The following is a 21,370-nucleotide window of genomic DNA, read 5'->3' as shown; positions in this document are numbered from 1 at the left end:
AATATACGTTATGGGAATGGAATTATAATATGTGAAGGAATTCAATGTTCATGTGTATTTATATACAGAATGTGTGTGAGTGTGTGTGATAGAGGATTAATTCAGTTTGTGGTTAGCACCACCCTTTGGCAGTGCACAGTATTGTATACTGGCAACACTTGCATGTGTGGTTCATGTTAATTAACCTCCGTGCATGAAGGCAAAGTGTAAATTATGTATTCTTCTTAAGGAGGGCATACGTGTTGGTGGAAACACGGCTTCGCTCATACAATGATCCGCTGTGGTAGGCGTGCATGTAAAATAAGAGTAATTCGTCACTGATGAGTTGGAATAGAAGATTGTCTTCAGGGAATATAATTGTGTTTTATATTTAATTTCATATCAAGTTGAAGGTATTGACACTGCGAAAGATAAGAACGAGCAAATGCACAGTATTTATAGAACAACGTCAGGAGGTATTACACTTGTAATGAACCATCAAAAATCGTAGATTGATATCAGGCAAAGTCTTAGTTTTCAGGCAAATGGAAGAGACGACTAAGACGGAGAATTGTCACAGAGCGTTAGCCGAGTACAGAAAGTGAGGCGACCAAAATAACAGCAGAAGAAAAAAAACTGTTATACCAGTTATCTTTTCAATTCCATAAATGTGCCTTTTGTTTAACAGTAATCATCATATTACATGCTGTCACTTTCTATCCCAATGCTCACCATGGAAACATGCTTCCCTGCAACTATCGCTATGCTATTGAGCGCGCACACACACACACAGAGAAACACACACCAATTAAACAGACTGCAGTGTTAGTTTTAGTTACCTGCACCAGGAGCACCTGACAAGTTAATTCTTTGCAATCATGTCATTTCTCACGCAAACATCATTCCAGGGGCCCGGATGAGAATATCCTGTGAGTGTTTGTGGCAAACAATGCTCAATTACAGTCATAGGAGCGATCAGGTGAACACTGAGGTTTCTTTAAAGTGCTCAAAACAAGATGCTGTCAGTACATCTGCAAGTACAGTCGTCCGCCTCCTCTTCTTCTTCTACTGCTGCTGCGACGTGTCAGTGCAAAAGAGAGTTTGATTTCTTATATTGCAAAGCAGCTTTATTTCCATTCTCAGCTGAAACGGTGACAGGTAAATGAGATGATCACATGCAGTCAGTGCGTCCACTCACTCATCAGAAATATAATAAACAAAAATGAGCAATAATCAAGTTTACAACTGACTTCAAATGTCGGCCACGTCGGATTATCATCATCCATCGAGTCCTCGACGACACCAAGGAATAAAAAAACATGTGCTAAAATAAACAAAGCAAACTGCAGGTAAATTCATATAAAAAAGGAGGAAAAGACATAAAACTAAATAAATCTAATTTAGAAATATCTCTGGCAGTACATTAAACAAAAGATGTTGATTTCTTTATACATTATTTGGTTTGGATGAAAGAATCATTCAGCAGGAAGTTGGAAAAGACAAAGAAACGTCTGTGTTCTGTTGTGACTCTCACAAAAATCAATGTTATTGAACGTGTGATTACAAAACTGTGGGGAGAGCGTGATGAGAACTAACAACACTCCACTAGACCACCGTGCTATCAAAGAAATATGACTAATGTAGATTTGATGCACTGCGATATCAATTATGTTATTATCTTCATAAAGCACCTTCCTTAAGCCACATTTTTCTCAATTATAATATTTTTTTCTACAACAAAAATTTGAATCTGAACTTTTTTAATATAATATTAAACCCAAGCCGTGGACTTGCATGTATTCGGCTCATGAGGAAGACGTCTGGATGTGCACGCTCTTCTAAAACAGCAGTGTTAAGTCATGGGTTGAGACTATTTGAAAATGTTTTCCCTTCTTTGAATTAAGCTCTTCAAAAACATATTTACATGAGTAAATAAAGTGATGAGTGAAACTTTTAAAAAATGTGTTTACTTCCTGACTGTGCAACTTTGATGGAGCAGGTCATAACCTGCGTGTCACACTAGAGGAACTAAACTCTGGCTGGGGATGAAAATCAAGGTTTGAAAAGTTCTCCAGTTTGGGTTCGTATCCACCAGCCATCTGAGGGTCTTTCTAATTAAGAAGTTACCGCTCGGGCACTTTTGGTGCTTTTTAAAAAAAAAGTTCCTCAACTTCCCCCGGTTCTCTTCACTTTGTAGTGCTGCGGCGTCAACTCTCAAAGTCAAGGAGCTTTGCTTGTTTCCCCCTTGAGACCATCCGCGAGATTTCCCTTTGCACATTTCCGCAAGACTACTGAGAGCGGCGAGTGATAACGCGGTTTAAGATGCTAACACCTCGCCATTAACATGTGGCCAGTCCTAGCGCCCTCTCATCAGCACCCCGAGGGTTTCTTCCTCTGAAATGCTCTTTTAGCAGCTCACTGACAGGCGGGCGCTCGGCTTTCTAGTTAATTAAAGGGAAAAACATGGCCTTAACTGGTGCATGGTCGCGCCCAGCCTGCATAATGGGACGTAATTAACTTCCCCTCATCGTTACTACACTTCAAAGGGTCGGTTTTGAGTCAGCCATGCAGACACACACACACACACACACACACACACACACACACACACACACACACACACACACACACACACACACACACACACACACACATATATATATAAGATGTGTATTTATTACTGTTGGTGTGCACAGATAGGCCCAAAGAAACAGATCCCTCTCCTCTGGGAGTTAGATACAAGAGCTCCAACTGTCAGGTGGATCCTGGAGAAAGCTTGTTTCTTTCTGCGAACGTTGATAACATTAACACACACACAGACCAACACACAGACCCACACACAGACGTCTGTTCACTCTGCAATAAGGAAATCAGGGTCTACAGGATGGAATGTGTTGCTTGCTCTCTCTTAATCTGCTTCATTGCCCCCTCCTCCTCCTCCTCGATACTTCAAGGAAAACCTAAAGCGTTCAAGGAGGAGCGAATGTTTCATAGCTGCTTATCGTCTTTATCTTCATATCGTGCACTTGTGCCTTTATGCTGACCACGTGTGAAACGTTAACACTTCATCAATGATGCTTTTGATCAAATGATTAGTTATAATGTTCCGTCAGAAGTTCCCGAGGTGATGTTAAATAAAATATATTTCTTTGTGAGTTTAAAAATCAGAAGATATTCATTATATAATGAAGTTATATTTCTATAGAATAAAACCAGTGTGACATTTTTAATTAAAGATTAGGCTTTTTTTTTTCCTTCAACATTTTTAGTAATAGATTTTTCACTCGATCTTGCTTTCAACTGATTTATGGGAAACTGGTCTGACAGTAGAACACCTTGTGTCACTATCCACCTCAACCGCCTGCTACAGAATTTGTTGCTTCTGAATGTCGTCTCGCTGGTGATTACATTTCCTAAAAAAGTAGTTGTTTCAGTTTAGCTGTAAATAAAGGGGGTGAACCCGGACTACATATCCCATCTGGCCTGGGGATGTGTGGAACACCTCAGCTCAGCTCTGTGACCTGATCTCTGTAAAGCAAAAGCCAATGGATGCACGTAGGGCTGGGCGATATAACTTCAAATCAATATCGGGATTATATAAAACTTTTACCTCGATTACGATTAATGAATGAACACATTTTCGGTTGATTGGCCAGCCCTAGATGGTTGGATGAATGTAAATGAAGTAAACACTGGCTTATTGATACTGTATATCAGCAAAACTTTAACTCTTCACACTGACTTCTGTCATCGGTTATTGTGTCACAAATACTTCATCTCAAACGATAACTTCAAACGATCACACTTTCACTTAAGCTTAGTAAACTTCAGCTCCCCTCAGATACTTCTACAGCGTTTAAGGTTAAACACTTCACTTTATTTGACCTTATTTCAACTGTTCCATTTATGAGTACACAGCGCGGCACACCTCCTTCCTTTGCCGCAGTCCAACACCACAGGGAGAGTAAAAAAAAAAAAGTCTTAATGTTGACATCTGCCACATGCGTTTTGCCGCCACCAACATTGAGGTTGAGCCCGATGTTTCGAGGAGACGTTTCCCCCCCCCCACCCTCCTCGACCAAACCCAGTTACCATGAATTTCCCAGCTGTGAGTGAACAAGCGAGCGACAAGGCTCGGCCAAATCGGACTGATGGCCGGGCTCTGTTTGCCTTTTGCTGTTATTTATTCATGTGTTTATTCTTTCTGTCGTTATCCCCTCTGATCCATCCTTTCCTAGCCCCACCCCCCCAGGTGCCAACGAGGAAACAATGTCTTGTTACATCAGGTGTGATTTGTACCTACTCCAAGCCTGTATGTGTGTGTGTGTGTGTGTGTGTGTGTGTGTGTGTGTGTGTGTGTGTGTGTGTGTGTGTGTGTGTGTGTGTGTGTCTGACTGACAGAGAAGAATTGTGCGATTTATTCTAGTGTAATCAATCATAACACAAGTTGAAATCATTAGATGGAAGCAACAAAGTCTGTTTTTAAGTTTGTAGCCTGATCACGACTTAAACATATTTATTTATCTGGAAATAATGAAGTTATAATAGTTGAATTCAACATATTTGGAAGCAGTGTAACAGCCTCATTGAACAGTTAATGTTTTCTACGAATGTTAATCTGTGTTGAGTGTGTCTGACATACGTCGGGGAGGGTGAAGCACGCTTGGTGGCTGCTGGTGGGAATCATGGTGCCCTGAACAGGGTCAGTGGTTGACGGTCAAACCGTTACTGGCAGCGAGTGTCCAACACGAGCGCTTGCGACAACGCAGACTGTCCGCCATTGGTCAACGGCGGTGGACACCCCTCTTACGCGTGTATCATCTGGTGTAAAGTCAGTGAACCAAACACACACACACACACGCACTCGCGGTCAACCCCCCTCATGGTGAGCAGTTGCCATGTCGCAGTTGGCCGTCCCTGGATGAGCTCCATGGTTACCCTGAATTTACATGTGTGCTAATTAGACTGGAAGAAATGATTGGCTGCTCAAAACATCGCAGTAAAGAGGGCTTAGCGCACACACACACACACACACACACACACACCAGTGGATACACATACACATATGGGCGTCCATATACACAAAGCCCTGGTGGACAGTAATGCATTAGGGCGCGCCCCATCACACCGTGTCAAGAGACACACCTCGGCTGAGTTTGGGCTCTGTCACATGTGATTTACTCGCCGTCACACAACCTCACACCCCTCCCTCCCTAGTGTACTAATCTATCTCTCTCCAAGTGGGTGTGTTGATGCATTTCCTCCATAGTGGGAATATTAACGGACAACATAAACAATTGTCCATGTTGTGCTGATGAATGTGTGCCAGTGAGGTACATATGTAAATGTGTTATATGCCTGTTCGTGCGTCAGGGTGGTTGACGCCAAAACCCCCACAGAGCTTCTCCGTAATAGTCCTAAATCAGCCTTGTAATAATAACATCTCACCCTGTGTTATTCCTGCTGCAGTCCTATGTGCTCGGGCCCCCAACTTCTGCCAAATGGCCCCTTTTGATGTCTCCACCGCTGGCAGCACACAGTGGGCTCTTTACCCTCAGCTTCACACAGTCGCACAGAGTGAGGAAAAAGTGAGACTGAGCATCTGGAGGGGGAGAGAGAGAGAGAGAGAGAGAGAGAGAGAGAGAGAGAGAGAGAGAGAGACGATGGCGTCCACGCAGCCATACGGTGCGTGTAACATAAAATGAATGCACAGCCGTTCTCGCTTCTCCATCCTGAACAGGTCTTTTAACTTTCTATCATCCAAAAGGGGGATATTAGGAGATAAATGCAATCTGCTTCACCGTTAGATTTTTCTTCTTCTCCGCAGCCGACGTGAAAGTCGCCGAGCGGTGTTTTTCAGCTGGTGAGCCCAGACCCTAAAAGTGGGTCATGAGATGTTCTGCCAGAGCCGCACTTAGAAGAGCGTTATTCAGCGGACCGTCATTTCATAGACAAGGTCAAATTGGATTACTCAGTGTAGAACCTCTGTGTTCATTACTATTAGTTTCACACCAGCGCAGAACACTGTCTGCCTCTATTCAGCTTGGGTTTTATACTATTTTAAAAAATTTAAAAAAGACGTTACACAAGGTCAGTTGTTCAGAAGTACTGTCTGTGAGCGTGTTAATGTGTGTGTGTGTGTGTGTGTGTGTGTGTGTGTGTGTGTGTGTGTGTGTGTGTGTGTGTGTGTGTGTGTGTGTGTGTGTGTGAGACAGAGGAACACACATGTAGTAACAAGAGGAACCCCATGCTCCGGCACGATTAAAATATTGCTGAGACACCACTACTTGATTCAGTCAGACAAGAAAGAAATACTCCTCCAGCACTATGTCAAATTTTTACTCTTTTCCTTCCCTCCTTTTTTGCCACACGTTCCCTTTCCCCCCCATTTTACTCGTTTTCTTGTCTCTTCCTTTTGTTCACATGAGCAATTACTTGTGTCCTAGTCTTTTGGAAAAGACATTCATAAAATTCGGTAAAATCATTTCATTATTGCATTAAATAATGCATTAAAAACACAGGACGCTGCAATTGCAAATGTTTATGTACATTTCATGCTTTGCAAATTCCAAAGCATCCGTTTGTGCCTCATAATAAGTTGTTTGACTTACTGTAATTAGGATCTTCTGTTGGCCTCGCTCAGACAGAACTGGAATTATTGGTACAAGATGTCGCCGCTAATACAACATGTTTGCTGGGTCCCGTTTAATAAGGAATTCTATTATTACAACCAGTGATTAGTTTAGAGTTGAATTCACTGTGAGGCTCAAATGTTGGAAAACACAAGGACGATCGATAGCTCAAACAGTTTGTCAGTTAGTCGGGTCAAACTGATTCTGATGATAAATTAATTGTATAACTCATTTTAGCGACACAATAACCAATTTATCTATAGATTAAAAGATAATGAAAAACGAAAACACTATAAAAATTGGATTTGCACCAACTTGTCCAACTCATCTACAGCGTCACACAAGTACAGATATTAAAAACACTGACACTGAGAGCACCCAGCTTCGGCCTTGCACATATTCAGCCATGTTAAGGATCTTAACTCTCCTGCTGGAGGATGGAAACTGACTATTTAGTGTTTCTTTGGCCCTAAAGAGGTGGATACACACAAGAAATGTGTCAATCTTAAACACACAAACACAGAAAAAGAAGCAACAACTAAAGCAGAATGAGCAGTCGTCCATAACAGAAAATCTAACAGCATAACAACAACTCTTGGAGGAAGTGCGAGAGAGGGTGTGTGAGAGCATGTGAAAGAGAGGAGGGCTACGACAATAATACATTTCAAATGGAACAAAAACTGTTTTCAATTTCGGCCCCCCCTCAAATCTTCTGAGGTATCTATCGTCCCTCGAGAAGACGAAGAAGAAGAAGACAAAAAAAAAAAAGAGGAAATCATCCAATTTAGCAAAAGAGGGACGAGTGAGAGAAAAATTTGAAGCCCCAATTACAAGTAATTACCGCTTTTCGCTCTCAACATGGTGAAATGATTTGATGCCTTTCAGAGGGGTAGTCTGGTTTAGCTCAGAGCAGACATCCCCCTCTGCCTTGTGTTAGTCTTTGGCGGTGGTTAATATGATCATATGGTGGAGATAAAAGACGGGGCGGTTAAAAATGATGGCGTTGGAGCCGGATCTGCTGGCTATAAATCACACGAGGTGGTATTGAGATGAAGCGAAGGTACGTGCCACGACAGCCTTCCCGCCGCGACCGAGACTAGGAGGGATAAAATAAATATATCTCCGAGGCGCCCGCGAGGTTGGGGCGTAGTAGTGTGCGAGGTGTCTGCGTGCGAATGTGTTGGTTGTGATGCGTCTTGTGAAAACAACTGGAAATACATCCATCAGCCGGCCGCTTTCCTCAACACCAGTTGAGATTAGGCGGTAACTTTTGGGAAGTGACACGGTTAAATCCAAGCGGTTAAAAGTGAGATGTTTTTGTCCCGTTTTTTCCCCGCAGCTTCCACTTCACATTTCTGTGGTTAATAACACATATCGCTGCTACTAATGAGTGCAATCATTCAGAACCGTGTCGGGCAGAAACGGCCTCTATTAACACCGTCTTTAAAGCAGGAGCGTTTGGCCACATTTTGACATCGAACATTACCTCATACGCAACTTCTACTTCCAAAAGCTGTCGTCTGTGTGGTCGCTTGTGATCAGTAGAAAGTGAAGTTCCTCGCACAGAACTAAAGCGATTAGCGACTGCCGGCTTTAAAAAAAAAAAAAGTTACTTATTCTTTGAGTTCTTCATTATGCAGAAAACCCAAAAGTTGCACTTTCAACCTTTTGAGAATCTGCTGGTTTTCTGTTCCCGACAACACAATCTAAATATCTGCGGGCTCTGGATTCGGTTTCGGACAAAACAAATTATTCACAGACGTTTATCTTGGCCTCTGAGAAGCAGTGAGGGGGTGTTACTCAATGTTTTCGGACATTTTTTTTTTTTTAAATTAACAATTTAACAGTTGACTAATAAGAATCAAAACACACAGTCCTAGAATATATACAGAGCTATTTTCTTTCTTTCCTTACTTAAACATACAGATTCCTTCACAGTTGTCACTAGATTTGCCTCCTCCACTGCATGAATGTATGTAGTTTTATAGTTTGTATTTGACACACACACACACACACACACACACACACACACACACACACACACACACACACACACACACACACACACACACACACACACACACACACACACACACACACACACACACACACACACACACACACACACACACACACTTTTATTTTAATTCTGCTAATTGCACTGCTGAACTGAACTGTCCTTCACGTCCAACAATTTTCATTGTACTGTCGACCCTGTATTAACTTAGCCATAACAAACTGAATACTATGAAAATATTCTTTCATAACCCAAATGTCATCTTCAAATGTCGGGTTTTGTTTCTCCATGAGTGCAAAAGTCACAGATGTTCAGATTTGTACCTCAGAAAACAACAAAAATCTGCAAATCCTCACATTTGGGAAGACTACTGATGAATCAATTATCAGAATACTTGCCAGTTACTTTTCGATCAACTTTATTATAATTGTTTTAGCTCTAAGAGAGATTCTCCTGTTGAGTCTGGCTCACTGGGCGAGTAAAAGTAAACAGCGTCTCTCTCTGTGCTGATGAGTGTTATAACCGGGGAAACCCACAAAACTAACGTGCATACAAAAGTGTAGTTTTTCACCTGTGGAGAGACGAGGAGCAGAAAATCTCATGCGGAGGGTGACGTGACCCCTCTTACACCTCAAATCACAACAAAAGCCCCTGGAGACAAGACAGAGAACGTCTGTCTATCTCAGAGAGCCTGCTCCTCCGGAACACACACACACACACACACACACACACACACACACACAGACAATACTGCATCTCCACATCAACACAGGCAAATACAGTTCCAATCCACCTGGTCTTTTGATGGCTCACACATGACAATGTATTGATTTTTATTTTTTTCTCCCTCCCTCTCTCTCCGGGCTCTGCTGGGTGCGTAGACGGAGCGATGCAGAGAAATCCATTAAGCCGACACTTCTCGTTTCCATTGACTGACAGGCCTTGACGGGCTCGGGCTTTTGGCCCACCCGCTTGACTGGCAGCTCGACAGTTAAACAAGCCCTCCAGTTGCTATAATAGTTTAAAACACTTTCAATTACCCGAGTCAAACAAATCCTGCAGACGAGCGCTCGGGTGCTTCTCTACAAGCAATCCCACACCCCAGCGGGTCCCTCTCCACCTACCGCTGGTTTATCTGGACATCCCCCACGCTACGATGAAGAGGAAGACTTTTTCAGGACAAAGAAAGCATGAAGTCGGAGAGGAAAATTGGAGGGTACAAAATGGGAAAAGGAAGATGATTTTAGGGTTTTTCTCCCCCCGCCTCAAACCTCTCCTCTGACTGTTGGTGCGGAGACGTTACTCCATCATCCTCCCCCCCCCCCACAGCGCCGCTACGTGTCTGTGACGGCAAGATTTATAACAAAACTCATTAAACATTAAGCAAATCAGTTTTGACCAACCTCTCGACTTCTACTGTGAAAAGTACACAATAACCGGGGGTGGGCAATTTCCACAAATCAATGAAATCTCACATTAATAAGCCAGAGTCATAAATCACTTGTTAACAAGCCCCTCACAGCAGCTCCATCAGGTTTAAACACTCCTGCACACTGTGAGCCCTTTAATTGCCAGTAAAAACATGAAAAAGCCAAATGGCAGATTTCTTTCTGCATAAGGTTGCATAAAATCAAGCAAATCATTTAAAAATCTAATAAATCATGCGTTTGCTTGATGACTGAAACATGCCAACCACAAGGAGCTCATTAACTGTACATTTATAAATATACAAACAATATATTGTATTATTTCTTCATTTGTTAACGGGCCATATAGTATATCTGAATAAATTATGAGCTTTTTCCCCGAATGGCACATTAAGGAAAGCCTGTTTTCTTGGAAATAAAACATAACTGCAATAATGTTTAATATGTAATATTTTTGTTTATCTTTAAAGGAGATTACAGTTCTGTGTGTGATATTACATTTCCATGAATTAAGATGAAGCCTTATTGTAAGAGGAGAACAGGGCAGATTTCTTCAATAATCTTGAACCAGATCCTCATTATGAAAAGAACAAAATAAGAGAAATGCGCCCCGGAATAATTTAGTTGTAAATATTTGACCACTAATCCAAAACTGTAATTATGCATAAGTGCATTTTGTATTCTTATTGGTTCATTTTCCTGCCATTTGATTTGGCCTGAGAGCCTTGGCAGCGCACCTTTTCTGGAGGTTCGTTTGTTTATGTGTAATTATCTGGCATCACCAGCAGCACCTAGGGCTCTCGCTGCAGTAATAATCTCCCTGTTGCCCCAGAAACACAAGACACACAACAGCAAAGCAGTGAAGTCATTCGCTCTTTGTCCTTGAGTCGCTGAGAGTCGAGGGGGTGTGAGGTGTGCGGAGCGGGGCGAGAGGAAAATACACAGCGAGAGGATGAGAGCATTGTTCGTCTTTTGCCTTTGTGGCTGCTGCTGCGTATTCAAATTGATTATTTTATAGTATAGCTGAAGGTTTAAGTCGTATGAAATATTGTTTCAAGATTACAATGACTCAAGGGTTTATTAAGAGGGATTGTGCACATTTCGACCTGCTAATTTACTGTCATATCAGTATGTGACCGTTTAGAAAGAGCCCGAGACTAATTTATGGCCCATTTTAATATATAATGTAGATAAAAACATTTAAAACTAAAATACTGATAAAAGGGTATAAAGCATTTTAAGCAAGATATTAAAAAAAAAAAGCAGTTTGAACAGCAGTGCAAATAAAAAAAAACATACAAAAATAAACTGATTTATCATTTTGCAGGAATCTTTACTTAAACCCCGGACACACAGTGTGTCCCACATGGACCACAGTAGTTTTTGGATAACTGAGGGAATCTCAATGTCTCCTTTAACTTTTACAACATATATTCGTCCAACAGGTTTTGTTGATAGGCGATTTCTAGAGGATGTAGAAATTATGACAGGAGCAAAGGAGGGAGTCAGGTGACTAAAGCTGCTTACAGACATGCACTGGACTCCACAATTCCCAGCTGCTCCACCTCTCACCTTTTTTGATGCTGTTGTGAACGCGTATGTGCAGAGAACCTCCCACTGCTTTGTGCATGTGTGAAAGGCAAACTCTGGGTTAACGCTGTAGCCAATTCTCCGGATTTTACCCGAAGGTCATTCCCGAAAAACGGCTCAGGTAAAGCAAAATAGTCGCGAGGGAGAGGTGAAGGTGGAAGGGTCACATATAGACACCTTAACACAGGAGACAGCTGATGTTTCCTGTGTGAAAACAATAAACTATGCAGCTAGTTTTATATATGACCATTACACAACACCAGCTTGTGTCTACTTCCTGAAATGACTCAACATTAAGACATATGTTCAAGCACTGTAACTGTGGGAGTCTGTACTACTCTTTTGATAAGGGTTGCCAGGTCTGTGTAACAAAAACCAAAACCAGTGTCGAGTTGGGACTGCGAGGTGGGCGATGGGAGGCAGAGAGCATTACAGCATGTTGTGTGCACGTATTCAGGTAATCTGAACGCAAAATAAACCTGTGGGCAAAACATTTAACAGTCTGTAACACTTCAAAAGTGGCCCAGTTCCACAGGAAAACCACAGACCTGGCAACGCTGCTGCTGACTGCGGTCTGGGGAGACTCAACAGGCTTTTCCTTGCATTCGAAGTGTGAGCCAAAAGGATTTTGCAGGAGATTGGATCATCTTCTAACGGAGTAAAACTCAAACACGGCCCTCTGCAGTGACACAGCAACATGAACCCCTTCTGAACCTGACGAGAGGAAAAACATCCCTCGCTGGCTGTTCTTGAGTTTTAGTGCAGGTTGTTACACTGGGAAACAAATGGCAGCTTTACTCTATTTAAAAAAGGTGATAAAAAGCCACTCAGCCAATAAAACATGGATATAAGTTATTCACAAATTTTAGGAATTGAAAAGCATCACTCAGTCCAAATTAATAATACTGCACATGGTCACTGTTCACCAATTGGTCTCTAAAAGTTATTGTACTCAGCCTTTGAATGAATATCAGTGAAAAAAAGCTAATACAATAAGGTTATAATATAAATCTGGTCATAAAAATAATAAAAATAACGAAAGTTTCAGTATTCGTACAGTACAATTTTAAATAAATAAAAGATGCAAAGTGCATATTTGTACAAACACTTCACAGTGGTATTATCATTATGATTAGAAAAGCCACAGTCAGTACGAGTGCACAGGGACTTGAACGGGCAGTGGAGAGCAGCTGTGGTGACAAATCCTCTCACTCTCTCCCCTCCTTCTCCTCCTCTTCCTGTCCAGGTCAATACAAGCAGGCGCCACCGAGCAAACAGCCCGGGACACACCATGTAAAGTGACTCTACATTCCTCCATCTCCCACCACCCCCTCGGACACGATTCGCCCCATAACAACAACCATTGATTTTTATTTTTTTTCCCCCTTTCCTGATGAGGATCTAGTCGGCATTTAATCTAACATTGTGGCCCCTCGCTGTAGGACATGGCTGAGCATTTCATGCTAATCGATTGGTCACAGTAACCAGTGGAGGTTTAGCACGCCACTTTGACCACGGATCCTTAAAATCTATCCATCTATCTGTCCATCTAAAAAACAGTCTGTATCAAAGTGTTATTTTCTTAAGCATCTCACACAATGCACGACCCTCATATCCTTGATTTTTCTCATCTCAAGGGCAAAGAAGATCGGGATGAGATTATTGCACGAGCCTCTAAACCAGATGATAATTTACATTTCGTCACAGCACTTCAAGGCACTGTACGTGTTTGACTAAATACACCATCCAGCCTCTTGAGTAGCCCATTGTTTACAGAGATCTGACTTGACCAATGACGCTGCGATCAAAACACGGGTGGGTGTCTGCCCATAATCCCCCTCTTTGTCTCCTGCAAACCCTTCTTTAGGCAAGGACACCGGTTTTTAAATACTGCCATATGCTAATTGTTGCATGCAATTAGCATTTTTGTATATTTCAGGCACTCGGATTCCCCGGGTTCCTCTCTGGGCACATACACCGATCACAGATTAATGCACCTCTGTCAATCATATTTGAATGTTTGCGGGCTTTTAACATTAACTCAGGGATACAAATGATTTAATGCCCTGATTTAAAATGATTTCCACTGTGTTTGTGTAACTGCTTCCGTGCCGTTGTCAGCTTTCTGCTTATGACTCATTATGGAGGCGCCTCAAATCCAACGGAAAGTGTTTGAGATTTGTTTTATGGTGCAGTTTTTCTGTTCTGCTGCACAATTATCTCGTAATCCAACACCACCGCGCTGAATTATCACCTGAGCTGTGAGCGTGATGTGGCAGAGAAAGACAATAAAAACAGATTAATACATAAATAGGATATGTATATATATGCTGCACAGACATTATTATTAATACCAGATGGAATGCTCAGTCCCACCAGGCCCCGGTTTCATATTTGTTCGCCATGTTTTTAGCAATAACCATATAGTAGAAAACATAAAACACCGCACAAACATTTTATCTAGGTCTCCGCTTCATCACACACAGAATCTCCATCGCCACATAAATAAATAACCAACATATAGACTGTATCCCTATTGTACATCAAACACAGCCCAGATTATATGTGACAAGGCTGGCAATTAGCAATCTCTCTCACTCTGAATTCAAACTATAAAAAAAGATGATCAAGGCTGGTTGATATCCACAGACTATGCATAATTTATGTGGCTGGTACAAAATACCGTTCTGTTGCAGTTCTGTACGTTCACTCGACTAGTTCATTGAAATAAAGCGTCCCAGAGGGGTATCCGTGTAATCAAGCCTAATCCGAGATTGATTCGAGAGCGGTCGAAGACGGAGGAGCTGCAGGAATCTGGGAGAGCTCTCCGTCACAGGAGGAGGAAGACAGCGGGAAGCAGTGTGATCAGGAAGAAGCGGTGCAGCAGCTCCGGTTTCAAGGCAGAGGATAATAAAGTAGCTCCGGAACACAGTTTGAAGGTTTTACAAAAGAATAGAAAGTGATAAGTGTTAAACTGCACTGACATGAAATGTTGGAGTTCAATGCTTCAAAGTTATTAAGTTGAAAATATTGAAGAATTGCTCAGTTTTGGAGAAAACGATTCTGAGGACTTTTGATCCTTGTATTAACCTTGTAGTGATCGTATCAGCAAATTACACTGTGTGTGTGTGTGTGTGTGTGCATGTGTGTGTGTCTGAAAGTGCACAGGGGAAAACTGAAATTCCTGAACACTGCTTGAGAAAATACATGAGCAGAAGGAAAAGAAAGTCCAGAGACGCGTTTTCTAGTTACTACAAGAGATTAAATGAGCGACAATGTGATCAGAAAGAGAAGAAAACACGTTTCACTGTGACATTGTATATTTTATGTTGCATATACTAGATATGAAACCCTAACCCTATGCACCAGGACGTATTTCTAATACTTTTCTTGCTTGGATAAAAAAGAAAATGCTAAAAACCTAAACAAAAAAAACTAAATCCTAACACACGCATTATACCACTCCATTAGTTCCAACAGTGGACAAATGATGGTTCTGGTCTTTGCTGTAGTTACCCTCTTGACACGCTCTCCTCTGCACCCACATGGCCACACAAGCGCCTCATGCTCGAGAGGACTTCCACTTCTTCGCCGCATCATTATCCCGCGGACCCCGCAGCCTCGGTCTGCCCCAGTTCGACTAACACACAGCGGGGCCGGTGCTTTTCTGTCACGACGAGAGCGAGGGGATAACGGAGCGACACAAGGTGAGGCTGAATTAAAAAGGGCAAAATAAACAACTCCAGCTGTATAACTTTCTCTGTGCCTGCTCTGTTTCAATCAGTCACGTTAGCAAAACAATTCTTAGGACGGAGATTCATTAAATTAACTCAAAGCACAAATGCACTTAGGTTCTGCAGCATTATCGGGGGTGTTTTGTCTCAGGTACATAAATCTGTGAGTCAAGTATCTAAAGATCATCATGATCCTATATATGATTATGACAGCTAATTAAAAAATAATGCAAATCATACATAGACTTCACCACAATGGAGGATGAATTAGTGTATCTTTTCAACTTTGGAGGAACTCTTGAGTATTTATAATTAAATATTGAAAATAACTGAATGTTTTGCTATGACAGGGATGTCTATCAATGCCGATATAATCCCTCTGACTTTTGATGTAAAAAAAAAAAAAAAAGATCTCATTAACCTCGGAATTTTATTTTGGCAATAACATGTTCTTTAAAAAAAAGAAACACATTATAAAACCTGCTTATTGCCTGCATCCTTTGTTTTTCCATCTTCAACACTCAAGTTTTAACGTGTGATTCATTTATACATTGTTATTTGGACCATAGACTGTATATAAAAAGATTTGGACATGCAGGGGAAAAGGTAGATACGTATTTATTTGGATAGTAAAATGACGGCTTAGACACACGAGACAAACATCAAACTTTTGGTTACTAAACATAAATAGTCTCATGTCCGAGCTGCACGATGCCAACACCGGTGACGCAAAGGTCTGCTGGCGCCACCTATTGGTCCCTTTTAGTCAATGCAAGAACAGGCAGTTTGGGTAAAAGCTTTAAGAGAATATTTGCAAAGTAACCACTGACCAAACATATATGAGGATTACATCAATAAAATCTAAATGAATAAGATTTAATATCTTTAAAAATGGGTTAAATACACGTAAATAACACCTAAAAGTGCCGGTTGTATTTCTGTCCCATGGCCCTGTTCATCTATGGGTTCAACATGTATCTTGGTCATCTTTGTATACGTCAGACCAAATGTGTCATCAACATATTTGTTGTATTCCTCGACTCTGACTCAGGTTAAAATAATTAGAACTCAGTTTAAAAAGCATTGCTGCAGCCAAGCACCAGGGAGCTGCTGTAGGTCAACGCTCTACTTGTCTGTGCTTCCACATCAGCCACGCACCACTGAACATCACAAGCAGATATCAGCCCATGGAAAACACTGTGTTCCCTGGTTAATCGAGTTATACACAAGTATATACACATGTACTCCAAACACCATGTAGTGGTAGCAGGATATTATGGCTGGTAGAAGCTTAAAGTCAAAGCTCAACAGCGGTTTCACACTTCAGCAGGCTCCATATACTGAGCACATAAAAAGGAAGTTAGATATAATTATTAAAATGTTCTGTTGTTGTCAGACTTGTAGTTTCTTTCTTTCTACTTAAGTTTGACAGAGAAGTGAAGACAACACAGAAACATGTCAAAGTTCCAGGTTGTGTTTTTTACTAACTGATTCAGTTTTCATGTTACTTCAGCAGCAGAATGACTTTATTTGATTTTCTGTATTTCTCAATATAAAAAGGCATCATGCTGTAAAACACAAGTGAACTGAATCACTCACAGGAATTACAGAGGTCACCTGGCACCATCTAGTGGCCACATCATGCAAGTAAAATACAAGATACCATACCTAATAATAACAGTTCGACCGTCAAAGAGTAAGTCTACTTATGCCACTACCACAATATTCAAAATACACATGTTTCATGTCCCATCACACAGCTCTAGATAACACTAATGAGAACATCAGACAAATAAGAAAAATCTGTAGAATACAACATTATACTCTGTCAAAGTGTTATTGACTGAAGGCCAGAAATAAAGAAGCAAAGTAATTACCACACATACAAGGACAGAGAACCTTCTTAAGAGCCTTCTGCATTTATTTAAAAAACACATCAGATGCCATCATATCCTCTAAACAGCATGAAAACACCAACAGTCAACAACACAACACTTGAGACAAAACACAATCAGTGCAGCTCAAACACAAATAGAGCCCAACACCCGAACCTTGATTAAGGTGAACTCAAACATAGCAAAACTCTACGCTTCCACATGATTCACCACATCTATCCGAGTAAGCAAGAAATTTACAATTTACATTTATTTTTCTTAAATTCTACAGTAAATCTCTTGAAACTTGACGTGCAGACAGTGAATAAGAGAGAGGTGAAACGTCTTTGTCTCCTCTCAAGGTTATTTATTATTTAATAGGAGTAACTTGTGAATGCCATAATGGAAAAAGTAGCCAAATATGCCTTTTAATTTTCTCAAAGTTTCTACAGAAAAATCTCTTGAGGTGAAAATTCTTCATCACCTCTTAAGGATGTTTTAAATATTTAAATCAGAGCAACAATGCTATATTGAGCCGAGTGGTACACCATGAATAAGTGTAATATTTAATAAGAGCCAGTTATGAGTGCTACAATGAAAAAGTTGCCAACTTTCCCTTTGATTTTCTACAAATTTCTTCAGTAAATTCTCTTGGATCTTGACAGTCAAGGTTACCATGAATAAGACTGAGGTAATGAAAAAGTTGACAACTTTCGCTTTAATCTTTTTGAAAAATACATAAACTATTACATTTCATTAAAAGCGTTAATGTCTTGTGTGTTGAAGTTTTCACTTGTTCTGTGATAAGAGACTTTAAACGTTCACTGTTCAATGCTCCAAGCACCTGTACCGTAAAACCACGAATAGAAGTGCGACGGAGCACGTGACCGCAGGTGAGAACCACCTGAGAAGAAGCTAATTGCTAATGCTAATTAATCACATGTGCTACGCATCAAAAATGTCTGCTACGAATAAAAACAAGGTCAAATGAGAAACACCGTCAGTTTAAGTTTAAGACCCGAACACCGTCACCCACCTGACAGAGAAGGAACCAGAGAAACCAGTAACACAGCAGGATCCAGATGTTTGGAGCAGCACGTGACAAATAGCTTCAAGCTACATCAACATCCACACTTTGTCTCCAGCAGCAGCAGCGAACAAGTTGAACGAGGAAACTGTGCAGTGACTCACTGTCCATAGACGATAAGAGCTCATGAGTCCTCCAGTGTTGTCCAGCATGTTGTCCTCCAGTGTTGTCCAGCATGTTGTCCTCCAGGTTGTCCACCAGGGGAGTCAGGCCTGTTCCTCGTGGTTCCTCCGCACAAACAACCTGAGGAGTCGCAGCTATGACGTATTTACCTGAGAGCTTCTCCACACAACAAGAAAATAATCTGTTAAAAAATAATTGTTTTCAAAGACTTTGCTTCACTGTGAGAGAAACTCGTGTTTTCTTTTCTGAAGAAGATTTATTTTTCTCTTTTCTTTGAAAATGTTAAAAAATATATAAATCTGATTTCTAAACATCACAACAAAAAGGCCGTTAAAACCCATGACATTTATTTCGTTGGATATCTTTGTCTAATGTAACAAACCCTTTGTCTTTTATATATATATATATATATATACAGTCCCTGTATACTATGTTTTGCTTTGTCTAATAAAGGATTGACTCACTTTGATTATAATATTCTGTGGGCTGTGTTTAGAATCAGGTTTTTATTGCCAAGCAGGTTTACAGATAAAAGGAAGTTGCTGTGGTGTATTTGTGCAAGTATAAATATAAAATAAATATAAATTTAGGAAACAGAAATTACAAATGATACTAAATTTTATTCATATTTACTTTTTGGGAAGGTTGGTTTCTTCTCTGCTTTTTTGAGGTAATAAATGAACCTCGATTAAAAAATATATATATATATATATATCAAAACTGTTTGGCTGAGTGACTCGTCTGTGCAGAATGTGACATGAGCTGTCTGGATATTTTGGGTTAATATTTTTTTTTCTTGGCCTTAGAAGATGAGAAAACACCTCAACACTTTTTATTTGATCTTCACTTTCAAATACCTCCAGGTTTATTCTGAAACACCACAAATATCAGTTTTCACATTTCTATGATTGATAGTTAACGATTTGATTTACTAACATTATCATGTTGTCATTATTGTCATGTTTTTCATATGTTTCCCTCCTGACATTTCATAACCATTAACTGTATTAATGTGTAGGCTACCGTCCAGTCAGGTTTCAGTATTTTAGTTTCCTCTGGTGGCATCCACTCCTTCCAACCAAATATGCAAATGATATATACAGAACATCAGAAATGATGTGTTTCAAATGCGTATAAGAAAATCATACAGGTATTTTAATATGCTAAAGATCTAGCATTAGTGTGATGATAACACAGAACGGCCTATAATATTCATACTAACTCTAATTATAACCCACGTCTATTGCCTTTAACCTGTTGCACCGTTTGGTGGAACATTTATGAAAATGAAAATGAAATAACAACTTCACTGATATATTCTAAAAGCTGTACACAGGAGCTTGTTGTTTCCTGCCTTAAGCCTGTGCTTACTGAAAATAAATGTCCTAGTGGGTAAATGCAAAGGTTGACCTGCTCCATTTGATTGCTATGACCAGTGTCAGAGCAGACCAGGCTTTCTATAAATAAACAACAAAGTGGAAACGCTGAGCCGTATTCTGTTTTCTACATAAAAACAGTTTTTAGCTTTTATATTATCTGCTCCTCTTGCAGCAGCAAAAACTGATGTCGCATTTCCCAATGATAAGGACGTCCACTGTGAATGAATGGAAGGAATTTTGGGTGTTTATCTGAAGGTGAGATAACGACACACTATATATTTATTTATTTTGACCCTGAGTCAGCAGTGGAGTGTTTCCCGAGCAAAGCGCTCTTATTTTGAAAATATTTCCCAGTCACATTTCAATCCGAAGCAATATCTACATTTCACATTAAAAGACATAATCTACATTTATTAATAATCTGCAGCTTGTCCTGTGTTATCCATTCCTCATCAAATCATAATATACTTCAGTGTTATTCGAGCTTTTCCAAAATACACCCAAAATATCAGCAGACACAAAGAAAGACACTTGTTTTTTTCCTTTTTTTACAAAAGCAATTTAGCCTTTTTTAATCTTACATTGCATTGAAAATTTACATAATAGATTCATACATTTTACAAATAATTTCATCATAAAAATATATTTCTGTACAAAACACTTTTTTATTCTATATTTCATCTTTTTTTTTCTCAAATGGTGAATATTTCCAATGTCCCCAGGCAGGAACGGCTTTAAGTCTTTCAAATCACATGGGTCTTTATTGCGGTCAGTCAGTAGGAAAAGCTTGTGGCAAAATAGACTGAAGCTTAGAAAAAAAGGACTTCTGATGACGGGGCGGGCTGGAGCAGGTACATGTGTGTGTGTTTAAGAGCGTGTGTGTGTGTGTGTGTGTGTGCGTGTGTATGTGTGTGCGTGTAGATGACAGGGAGGGTCCCATGGTTTTTGGTAGGCACTGTGTCAGATCCATACCGAAATAAAAAGAAGAAAACAACAAAAAAAAACACAGCAATAACAACAACAACAACAACAGCAGCAACAATCAATCCAGACCGTAATAAGGAACAATGTCACCATGGTGATACAGAGCGGGACAAGTTGCAGCGTGGATAAACAAAGAAGCCGCATTCATTATTCAAATCCATTATGACTTTAAAGATGAGTTTTTTGTTTTTCTGGCAGCTGGTTGCAGTTGGTGCCAGTGGCCACAACAGCAGGGGGTCTGGAAATCAAAGTATCGCTCACCCTGGAACCAGAGTCACCAAAAGATATTGGTATTCATCGCGTGTTGGGATCCAAACTCACTCGATGGATTCCCTTACTCGACTCTTCAGTACAGAATAAAATACTTTTTGAAAAACATGAAAACTCATGCTCATCGATACGCGTTTTCCTGTCATGTAAGAGAACAATTAAATAAACATTTAGGTAGAATATATGCATTTCCAGGCCCAATCCTTACAATAATAAAATATTACTGTATATAATACTGTATGGATGTTGTGAGGTTCTTTTTAACTGATTCATT

General features: G+C 40.4%; 1 long non-coding RNA gene across 2 annotated transcripts; it reads right to left on the bottom strand.

Moving 5' to 3' along the window:
* Window positions 1-316: 316 nt before the first annotated feature.
* LOC117770389 lies at window positions 317-18,596 on the bottom strand. 2 transcript variants are annotated; one of them, XR_004615385.1, is made up of 3 exons: window positions 18,290-18,596; window positions 1,230-1,303; window positions 317-1,122 (listed from the first exon to the last, which is right to left on the bottom strand). It is a non-coding gene; the product is annotated as an uncharacterized LOC117770389 (long non-coding RNA). The 2 variants fall into 2 exon arrangements; XR_004615386.1 differs by having other exon boundaries at window positions 18,445-18,596.
* Between the last annotated feature and the right edge of the window lie 2,774 nt (window positions 18,597-21,370).

Source organism: Hippoglossus hippoglossus, chromosome 11 (genome assembly GCF_009819705.1).
Source record: "Hippoglossus hippoglossus isolate fHipHip1 chromosome 11, fHipHip1.pri, whole genome shotgun sequence".
Taxonomy (NCBI): Eukaryota; Metazoa; Chordata; class Actinopteri; order Pleuronectiformes; family Pleuronectidae; genus Hippoglossus; species Hippoglossus hippoglossus.
The sequence above is the reverse complement of the archived record's forward strand: the minus strand, read 5'-3'. Positions and strand labels throughout refer to the sequence as shown.